This window comes from Cupressus sempervirens, chromosome 5, assembly GCF_028749045.1.
Source record: "Cupressus sempervirens isolate cs-2001-9-10 chromosome 5, ASM2874904v1, whole genome shotgun sequence".
NCBI lineage: Eukaryota > Viridiplantae > Streptophyta > Pinopsida > Cupressales > Cupressaceae > Cupressus > Cupressus sempervirens.
In genome coordinates, this window is record NC_143122.1 from 413,616,583 (window position 1) to 413,627,410 (window position 10,828).

The window sequence follows — 10,828 nt, forward strand, 5'->3', positions numbered from 1 at the left end:
AGTCTAGCTCATATGGAAACCCATTCTTGGATATCTATTGTGCATCTCATCAAAATAATGAGCATAGTACTTCAAATTGCATTGAGCTAAAACATAAAATCTAAGATCTTATTGATAATGAAATTATTGGAACCTCTAGCGACTCATGTGTCGAGGATACTTCTCTTGAGCAAGATTACGTTGATGAACCTATGTCTAGTAGTGGCTCCATTACATCTTCCACTTCTTCCAACACTCATGCATCTCCCAACACTTCAAATCTTTCCAACATGCCTCCATCAAATAAAGAACCTAATGCTTTCCACATAGACTAGGTGTATCCTCAAGGGCTACCTCTAAAAGAAACTCAAGCTAACCTTCTTTTGGCTGCAAACCTTTTCCATGCTACTAATCCTAAACATCCTCAACCTTCATGCACTACTATGCCTAATCCAAGCCTTACTCCATTCACTCTTCATTCTCCCTTGTCCTTAGAAGTGGCTCCATGTCAAGAGGAATCTCAAAAATAAAAAGCTATAAATGTCATGAAAGATCAAGATCAAGCATCCTTTCATCTCCTTCAAAATGTCACTCCTCCATATCCTATGTCTTATCCACCTCCTAAGTATGATGAAGATACCACTTTCATTATCTCCCTTGAGCTTACTGAAAATTATGAGAAAAGTTCTCTGCATATTCTATCCTAAGCTACTTGTCAAGATCAAAGCATCCCCTCATGTTCTACTTCTCCACATCCACTGCAAAATTTTTCTCAAGCTTCAAGTGATTCTATTGAAAATGTTGTTCCTATCAAAGGTACTCATGATTATATTGATGGGTTTGACCATGTTGCTCACCCTAAAGATGTTGATATCCCTTCCCACTATCCCTTTGCATCTTCTAAATCTATCCTTGGTCCTTATCCATCAAAGCTAAAGCCTTCAAACCTTCCATCCATATTGGGGCCTTATGTTCCTCCATCTCCTACATTCACTCCTAGCTCATTCCCTAGCTCTCCTATACTACCTTAATATCAACTAACACACTCTTCCTTGATGACTTTTCACCCATCTATACATCTAAACCAGTCATATCATCCTTATTCATCCACAAATCCCAAGTCCTTTGGAAGTGAGAATAAACATAATAATCCATTGAAAAAGAAAGATCACTATGTCCCATCTAATCGATATGTGAATGCTAAGAAGGAGAAAGCACAAAAGAGACTGGAAAGGTCCACTATTAAAAAAGCTAAATCAAAGAAAATATGGGTACCTAAACCCATTATTGAAGAAATGTGGTTTGAACTATCCAAAGGAAAATCTAAAGCTATATGGATTTCCATGTCTCTTTTGGAAGACTTGAATATTGAAAATACTTCAAAGTTGACATTCGAGCTTCCAAAGGCTTCCATTCCATCTTCTTCCAGAAATCTTACTAAAAATATTCCAAAGCCTTCCACTCCACTTTTTTCCAAATCCTTTCTACTAGCTCATACATCTAAATCTCAAGCTATTTCATCCACGATTCCTCCATCATTCCAATACCCTTCAAGGTGTGTGTCAATGTTGATCTTATCCAATATTTCAACTACCCTCATGAAATCCTCTAAAGCTTACACTTACTTTCTATACATGAATTATTATCCTCCATATACTCTTCCTACTACCATTTCTCTTTCATCACCCTATCAATATCTTTGAGCATACCTTTCTATGGTCTTGGCTTATCATGACTTATCTTTTCTATAGGAGCATTATCTACATTCAAACAGCTTCAGCTCTTTCTGAAAATTCAAAAAAGAAAGAAAGAAGTAAAAATAGAAAAAATGAAAAAAATGAAAATGTGCCTTAGTGAAAACCACATTTTGTGGCACCTTGGTAGCAAAAGTAAAGAGAAATAAATTTATCCTATGGTGAAAACTACTTCTTGTGGCACCTTAGATAAGTACCATGATGAAAACCTGGCAAATAGGCATCATGCGTAATTCTTCCATCATCCATCTATCCCCTCTTCTCTCTTTGATCTTGACAATGTTGAGCTATCTTTGCATATTGGCTATCTTATCCACTAGCTTTTCTATTGTGCTCTCCCATTCACTCATAACCTCTATCTTGAGCTTTATTCTTATTGCTCTATCCCCATTGCTATACTATCTAGTTGACCCCTTGATCTTGATCATAATAAATGAAACATGGTTCTCATAGGTCTCTTGACATGTCTACTCTTTTGGACTACATGCTTCATGCTATCTCACTTGTTGGCTTCACTGCTTATCCTACATGCTATCTTGCTCATTTCTTCCATTGCTTGTCCAAAACATGCTTCATATGACTATTTCACCTCTTTCCCTAGCTTGGGTACTCTTGAGGAGTCAGTCCTTGAGGAACACTTTCACTTGCTTCACATTCCATTCTTATGCATCTTTGCTTATCTATTGGCTTGTTTCTCCATTGTGTCCTATACCTTGCTAGACATTGGGAGAAAATGATGTGATCTTGCTTGAAAACTAGTGATCTCTAAATTATTCTAAAAAATCCAGAAAATCATATATGATGCTGACAAAATCTTAAAAACTAGAAAATGTCCTCAAAAGAAGATCTTCTTAGTGAAAACCTAGCAATAGGCACTTTGATGTATCACCAAAAAAATCAAAAAATACAAAAATACAAAAAAAATGAAAAAAGTCCTGAAAAAAATCTGTCAAGTGGTGAAAACTTTGAAATAGGCACTACTTGAAACCCTCGCACCTATGTCTATCTATCTCAATCATCCACTTCGCTACACATTTCCTAGCTTGGAATTGTTTCTTGTCCTCATCTCAGAGGCATAACTACTTAGCCTTTTTGAGGTATTCTTGTGCATTTGGGTTTCTTTGACAACTCACAAAATAGTGTTTCTCAACTCTACCTCCACCCACTTTGACATCAAGTGTTTCTCAACACTTTTCAGATAGTTTACCTACAGTCTCCGATGTCATGATATTTCTCACTATTAGAATGAAGTCTTGCAGAAATGGCCAAGTGACTTACACACATGCACTTTGAACACTTAAACGACTGAGCTATGCTGATCTTTATCTACTTTGTGTGTTGTCTATGATGATTTCTTTGATATGTGTTCCCTCCCTAATAGTCTTTCAAGGATGTCATTGACTAGAAGACTAGGGGCATGGGGCATTTTTTCTTGATTTTTACCTATGGGTATACTTTGTTTGTCTATAGTGTTGTAAGCATTTATGCTTGTCCTATTCAACATTTTGACCTATGAATGTATCATCCTTGACTGTTTTGCAAGATCGCACTCAGGGTTTATCCTGGCTCTTATGCCTTGATACAGGTGTAATCTTACTAAATTAAACTTAGGGAATCTAATCATGTAGTTATCTTGACTTACATGTCTTTGATGCTTAGATTGAATTTCCACATACCTATCTGATATCGATCATATTCATATCCTCATAGTTATACTAGTGATGGTTGTATGATCTCATGATGTCCCTAATAAATGCTCAATGATGAAATTAAGAGTCTAAATGTTATGTGCTTCTTGCTAGTGAACCACTTTGCATATTAGCTTGCATTTTAGGTTCATTTTCTAGCTTAGTCTTGCATTCTTGCATATGGGGAGAGCTATCTCTTCATCTTTTCATAGACATGTCGGCTAACTCCTTTCATATATTTCTTTACTTTCTCCTTGTTCATGTCCTTTACCTTCTTAATCTTTCACTTCATCTCTTTTCTATCTTATGATCACATCATATAAAGTTTTGACCTCTTAAATAATTTCAACGTCCTAGATTCATTTTCGGGATCGAAACCTAAATTAGAGTTCATCTTGATTGTCAAAACTATCTTTTAAAAATCCTACTTTCTTCTGAGCAGTTAGCTGACCTTTTGAGGTCTAATCTCTGAATCATCACTGAGGCATCTTCATTTCTTCATGTCTTCATCATTTTCATACTTCATATCTACTTCAATTCACTCTTTCATGTCTAAAATCACCTTTCTACTCATTTTGACCTAATATTTATGCTATATCCTTCAAGGTCAACTCTAGTCAAACTGGGGCATTTTATCAATTTTTTTATAGTCATTCATGGGTTCTAATCATCTATCTGTCATCTTGGACATTGCTATATTCTAATTTTCTCATGTATAGCCAATTTTTGCATCCCCTTACCTCATTTCAATTTCGATCGGATCGAGCACGCAGAAATACTCTATCACTGATTGCTACAACTATCTATTTCTTAGGAGCATTTGCTTGATCTTCTCACTTGTTCTCGATCTATCTACTTTGCTAAGTGTTAGCATTCTTCTTGAATTCTGACATCATTTTTTTCTAGTGTTCAGTACTACCACTATTAGGCTATACATTTAGGACTTGCTATCTTTTTCTACATTTCGTTCTTCAAAATCAGATATCTATATCTATCACTACCTACTTGGCGTTCTATTTTCTGTGACATAATGTGTTCCCAGATCAATCATGCATTAGTCAAAGAGGGGCAAATGTAATCACCTAAAAATGGTCATATAGACTATTAGCCCCCTTTTCAACATTATGGCTAAATTAATTTAATCATTTACCTAGACCAAATTGCTAATAATCAATTTATTTGATTATAACCTATAGTTTGACTATGCTATCCTAAGTTCATTATTTGATTAAAAGAACATGTCCCCTTTTAATTAAATAAAAGACCCCATTCTTCTAACCCACTTAAAGTGCGCACATAAAGTCCTTTTTTTGTTTTGCAATTAAAAGAAAAGGCTTTGTGAGTTTTTTCTTATATGACAAGTCAACTTATATTCTATTGGTTGACTTGGGTGTGCACATGGATCACTCCTCTTTTCAAATTCCACTGTTGATCATCCACTATCTTCATCTTGATCTCTACCGTCCATATAACTTTAAAAGGGAGAGAGCTTTCCCCCTCAAAGGATCAATCCATCTTTTGAATATTGTTATGTTGTAGGTTTTCTAACAGGTTTCTTTGGAGCTTTGTGGAGAACTTCTATTTCTTGTCTACATTCTCCCATACCATAGCATTTTAGCTTAGATTCATGTTGCATGTTAGTTTACCTTCTATTTTGCAATAATCTATATCACATAGCTTAATAATGGTTTTTTAATACTCTTATTCATGTTTAGAATAGTTGCATTATGCATTATCATCTTAGCTTAGTTTTCATACTTGCATTGCATTCTTGAGGGATTCCTTGAAGATATTTGCACTCTTGCTCTTGTCTCAAAGAACCTCTCGTTGCATGGTTTACTAGCAAGAAGAGTATCTCTAAGGCTCATCTAAGAGCCTTCTTATTCTTGAAATATACTCTTTTTCACTCCATGGATAGGGAGCTCTAAGCTGGCATTCAAACATTCCAAACTCATTGAATCGTTTAGATAGAATGGTTTAGAGTGTGACACTTTTGAGTGTACAAGTTCTACTATTGGTTGAGATATAATTGACATGGTGACATTAGATGAGTCAACAGGTTTAGCAACTAAAGGTTTTGATGCTGCAGGAGAATTTGGTATTTTAGTTATAAGAGGTGGTTTAGGTGCTGATAAAGTTGTACAAGATCTCAAATGTATATCAACAATATTCAGGGTGTAAGTAGGATACTATTGACCATCAACACTATACATGGGTTGCTGTGGTTGTTCGCTATTTGGATTTGGTTGAGGTTGTGCTAGTAATTGTGTTTTCTTTTGAGGTCCAGGATTTGCAAGTGGTGGCATTAAAGTAGGTTGTTGAACTGGAGGGGGTAATTGTGGAGTACTAGTATTTTTGTTAGGCCATTGTTGATGTCCCTTCCATTGGTTCGTAGACTGCCAATTCCCTTGGGGTGGTTGCCATTGGTTTTGTTGGTTTTGCCAGTAGTTCTATTGGTTCTATGGCCATTGGTTACTCAATTGATTAGGCTAGGATGGTTGGGAATTCTGAGGCCATTGGGATTGTTGTGGGTTATTTTGCCCAGCATTGTTCCAATTGGTTTGATTTTGTGGAGGACCTTGGAAATTACAAATTTTCCATTGATTACCATATGAATTTGACCTATGCAAGGGGTCCTAAGGCATACCTTGATGTTGGGCCCATGGTCAACATTCAGTAACAAAGAATATTTTCTCATCATCTCCATCTATCTTGATGTGCTTGGTTGGAAGATGTTGGTTCTCCATGCTTGTGACTTGTTTACATTGGCAATCCTTCTTTTGCTTTCGACAATAAGGACAATACTTAGCTAGTTGTAATTTAGCTTCTGCTTGTTTCTTCTTTGTAGTCATTGTATCCAGATGTGTAGTAATATCATTGAAGATATCTTGTTTGAAATCTGACACTAGGTTAGATATCTCAAGCTTTGAAATTCCTTGAATGATTCCTTTAGTGACTGTGGAATGAGGTCCTCAGCCTTTCTTCATGGTTGACCTTGAATATTTTGACAAATATTCTTGAGATCATCCTAGGAAGCTTGATATACATCACCGCCAGGCATCAAGTCCAATTCTTTTAGACAGTTGTCATTTACACCTCTCAGAAAGACTAGCTTTTGTGAATCTTTAGACAATGTATGCTGAGGGTTCTTTTGCAATGTGTATAAGAAACATGAAACATAGTCTTCCAATGTTTCTTCCTCTTTCTGTGATATCCTGAAGATATCATCCCTTCTTGAACCAGATGGTTTGCAATATTCTTTATATTTATCTAGAAATAGAGCTTTCATTTCATCCCAACTTCCTACTGGATTAGCTCCTAAGCCCATGAACCATCATAAAGATGATTCTTTCAATGTTGCTACAGACAAATATAAGCTTATGGAAATCAGTGTTGTAGTCAAAACTATGACAAAGAATATCGAATTCAAATAAGAAAGTATTAGGGTCTTTATTTGGAAGGCCATAGAACTTTGGAAGAGCAGTGGGAGGTATGTTCTAAAGATTAGCATTGATTACAAGACTTGGAAGAGGAAATGGAAAAGTAGGTTGTGCCATGACTAGAGGTATCAGATTATGAGGTTGCTGTTGAAAAGGGACATTGGGCACTGGATCATTAACAACTAGTGGATTTAGAGTAGTGTTATCAAGAAAACAAGACAATACTTTAGTGAAGGGTTGAAGACTAGAGATATCTATTGACTCAGTTCTTGATACTGTAGGAAAAATAGGGCTTGCATCTTCAAAAGGTAACTCAACTTCTTCTTCTTCAACTTCTTTGTTCAAATTAACAGATCCTCATGGAAGAAATCTTCCATATTCATCTCATTGTCTTCCTCTTTGATGCATGCAATTAAATTTTTCACACTGGTGAAAGGAACTTCAAACTTAGAGATTTCTAAAAAGACTTTATCTAGGAACTATGACTCAAAAATGCTCCTAGCTTGATACTATCCCTGACAATGGTGCCAAAAATAACCCGCCTCACAATAGGTGTATCATAGTCATGCACTAGGCCTTGCTTAGGAATAATATATTCAAACTAAGGACTATTTTTCCCACTATGAGGTGCACTTAATCTTATCAACCTAGGGAAGTATACTTGAAATGGTTGACATAGTATGTGCACTAAGTCTCGTAATGAGTCACTAAGCTTATGCTACAAGAAAGTAAAAATGCAAGGAAAAGAACTTATGCTATTGCTGTAGGAAACTAACACAATTACCTCAATGACTACTGGAACTACAATAAAAAGATAACAAATATTTCAACTTGGCTCATCCACTAAAAATGTTCTCACATATTCTGTAGGAACATTCACAAAGTGTGATGCTATATGAAGGAACTCACAACTTCTAACTAAGATGCTATGAATGCTTGGAAATTAATCTGTTCTATCGTAATCTAATCCACCTTCCAAGTGGGCCCCCTTGGTTGGCTTCTCTAAAATACTAACACAATATGAAAGCCAAAAACTATTTCATTCAATTTAGAAATTCATTACATAACATAGAACTATAAAATTTAACAGGTTGTTCTTAGAAAATATTTCTTCTAACTAGTTCTAAAAACTTAACACACTTGGGTTGATTCCTATATATATATGAAAAGTAAATGACCTAGCTTAAAATCTGCAAGAGAGATAAAATAGGAAGATAACAAGTGAAGGCGAGAAGAAGGAATAATGAATTAAGGCAAGAATAATAAAGTCTGAATATCCACTCACCATAGAGTAAATGCAATGAAATTAGTAAGTCTTCATAGCTTCTCCTTACTTGCTCTCGTGTCTTCTAGAACCGTTACAACTTCCTCCATCATGGTTGCTCCTTTGCGTTCTCTTCTCCTCGAATTTTGTTGGCGCTTAGCTTTTGAATTCCTCCAATCATCTTTCTGTCTTCATAAACAAGTTATTTATAACATAAAACATGTTTGCAAATAAATATTTATCAAATTAAACTCAAATATAAGAAAACACATTTTGATAACTATATGGAATACTGCATATATATAATATTAGCAAAAGATGGCATAGTTTCTACCCCATAGGTTTATCATAGGTACACAAATGTTTTAATACAATATCAAAAAAGTACTTTAAACATCATAAAATAAAGGCAAATTTTGGTTTTATCAAACTTTACAACTCATAATATTCTTGATGACTTTATATAGCAGAGTAATATTGAGAAAATGGGTTTCTCTCACATTAAGACCTCCCTCTAGCTACTTATTGAAAGAAAAACTCTCATTCTTTTCCCCGCCTTCACTACTTAGTCACTTACATATAGAATTTTATGGTCAATTCAATTCTTCTTGAGAGATCTTTGGGGGAGAAGAGTATTTCCCAATTAATAAGAAATAGATCAGTTTTGTTTATCTATTGTCAAAAGATACTTGGTGTAATAATTATTTTATTGTAAGGCATATGATAACTATTCAAAAATAAAGGTTTCTCTTGGTTGCATTCTTGCTCCCTTCATCCCTTGCCCCTCACCTTGACCTATCCTATCCCCTTAATGCTCCCCCTAGTTGTGTGCTATGTCTCTCCTACTGGGTCATGGGGTTTCCCTAATTCCCCTCTTATCTGTTCAGGACTGGTTGACTCATTTAAGGGTTCTACCAAGCCTTCAACCTTTGTCCCAGCTATGGCTAGAAGCACCCCTTAAACAAATCTTCCTGGATGAAGCTCTTTCATAGACAACGCTTCATAGTAGTCCAATTCTTTCTTTATAGCTCAATAATTTATCAACTCAGAAAAATAGGCAACAATTTCTTGAACAATAAAACACATTCTTAAGATTATCGCCCTCCTAATTGGATTATTTTTCTTCTCCTTTGCAGTTCAGGAGGATTTTAGTTTTGTTCTTATAAATGGGTCTTGGTATATAGGATATAACAAAAGGAACATCTGCAATGTTTGCAAGTAGAAACCTAAACTCGACCAAACTATTTGATTTGGGAGTTTATGCACTCATGTGGGCTAGGATCCCACAAGTCTAGCTAGAGTTCAAGAATATTAGGGTTTTTAGAATTACTGCTAAAACTTTTGGTTCATTATTGTTAGTTGATAAAGTCACAAAGAAAAAACATTTCTTTTTGTTTTTTAGAATCTGTGTCAGTGATTTTGTGAACAATATTCTTCCTACATCTATAACATTAGACTCAAAATTGGGCTCTTACGTTCAACCATTTATTTTTGAAAAAGTATATTTGTTCTATCTAAATTCTAGATGTTTTGGCCACATTGACCTTTTTTCCCATTTTCTCCCTCTAGGTCTATGGGGAGACCAGAAGGAATATTTGACAATACAGATTGATCCTAAGAATCCCCCTTCTCCTTCGAACATTCTCACCCAGAGTGTAGCCCTAGTCCCTCCTTTGGTTAAGAAAGTTTCTAATGTTATTTTGCCTCCTCTTTCAGTTAAGTAGCAACACCCCTTTTCAAAAAAATATTATGGATGACTTAGTGAGTTCTCTCCTCCCTTCCTCCTTGCCTTCTTCTAGGTTAGGGGACACCTTACCCCCCTTGGATAAAATTTTGTGTATCTTTGTAGTGTTACTATGTCCTAAGTTTCTTTATTTTGAAGGATTTAAGACTCTACATCTTATCCACTTGAGAGGTATTCTACCTAATCCCATTATGGATCCAATTTTTTTTAGAGATGATGACATTATTAAGGAGTTTCTATGAACAAAAGTTAACAAGAGGAAAAAAAATAAGTATATAACAAATATTGGAAAGGGCAACAAGGTAGGTATGACAACAAGTAACGAAAGTGGCTCCTTGCCCAAGGGACATCATGTGGGGAGCCATGAGATCCTCTTTTAGTAAGGGATTTCAACAAGTGGTGATTAAATCTTAAGATGTTTGTGTTGTTTTCGTGTCTAATGGTTTGTTGAATTTAGAGCTTTTACTATTTACTTATTGTGGTTATAAAACTATCATGGAATCTTTTGGCTTTAAACACCTTAGATGAAAAAACACATGCTGAAGTGCACTCTTTAGGATCTCAAGGTGGATATTTTTCTTATAAAAGAAACTAAAATGAATAGAGAAAGTATGGACAAGTCTATGAAGTTTATCAAGCCTAGTGCTTCCTAGATTTCTTGGGATTGTCAAGGCACATTGGGTGCCCTAGCTATCATCTAGAATGTGAATAAGTTGTCAAGTACTCTTCTAAACCCCTCCTATAACTCTAATATTACTACTTTCTACGATCTATGCTCTGGCTAGTTGTGGAGTATTTCCAATATATGCCTTGATTAATAGACGTCAAAGGAAACTTCTTTGGGTCTCCCTTTCAATTCTTATAAATAGTGGTAGTTCTAAATGGATGGTTTTTGGTGACTAAAACTTCCCCCTCCATCCTTCTAAGAAGGTTGGGAGTGTTGAAGACTTTTCTGAGAA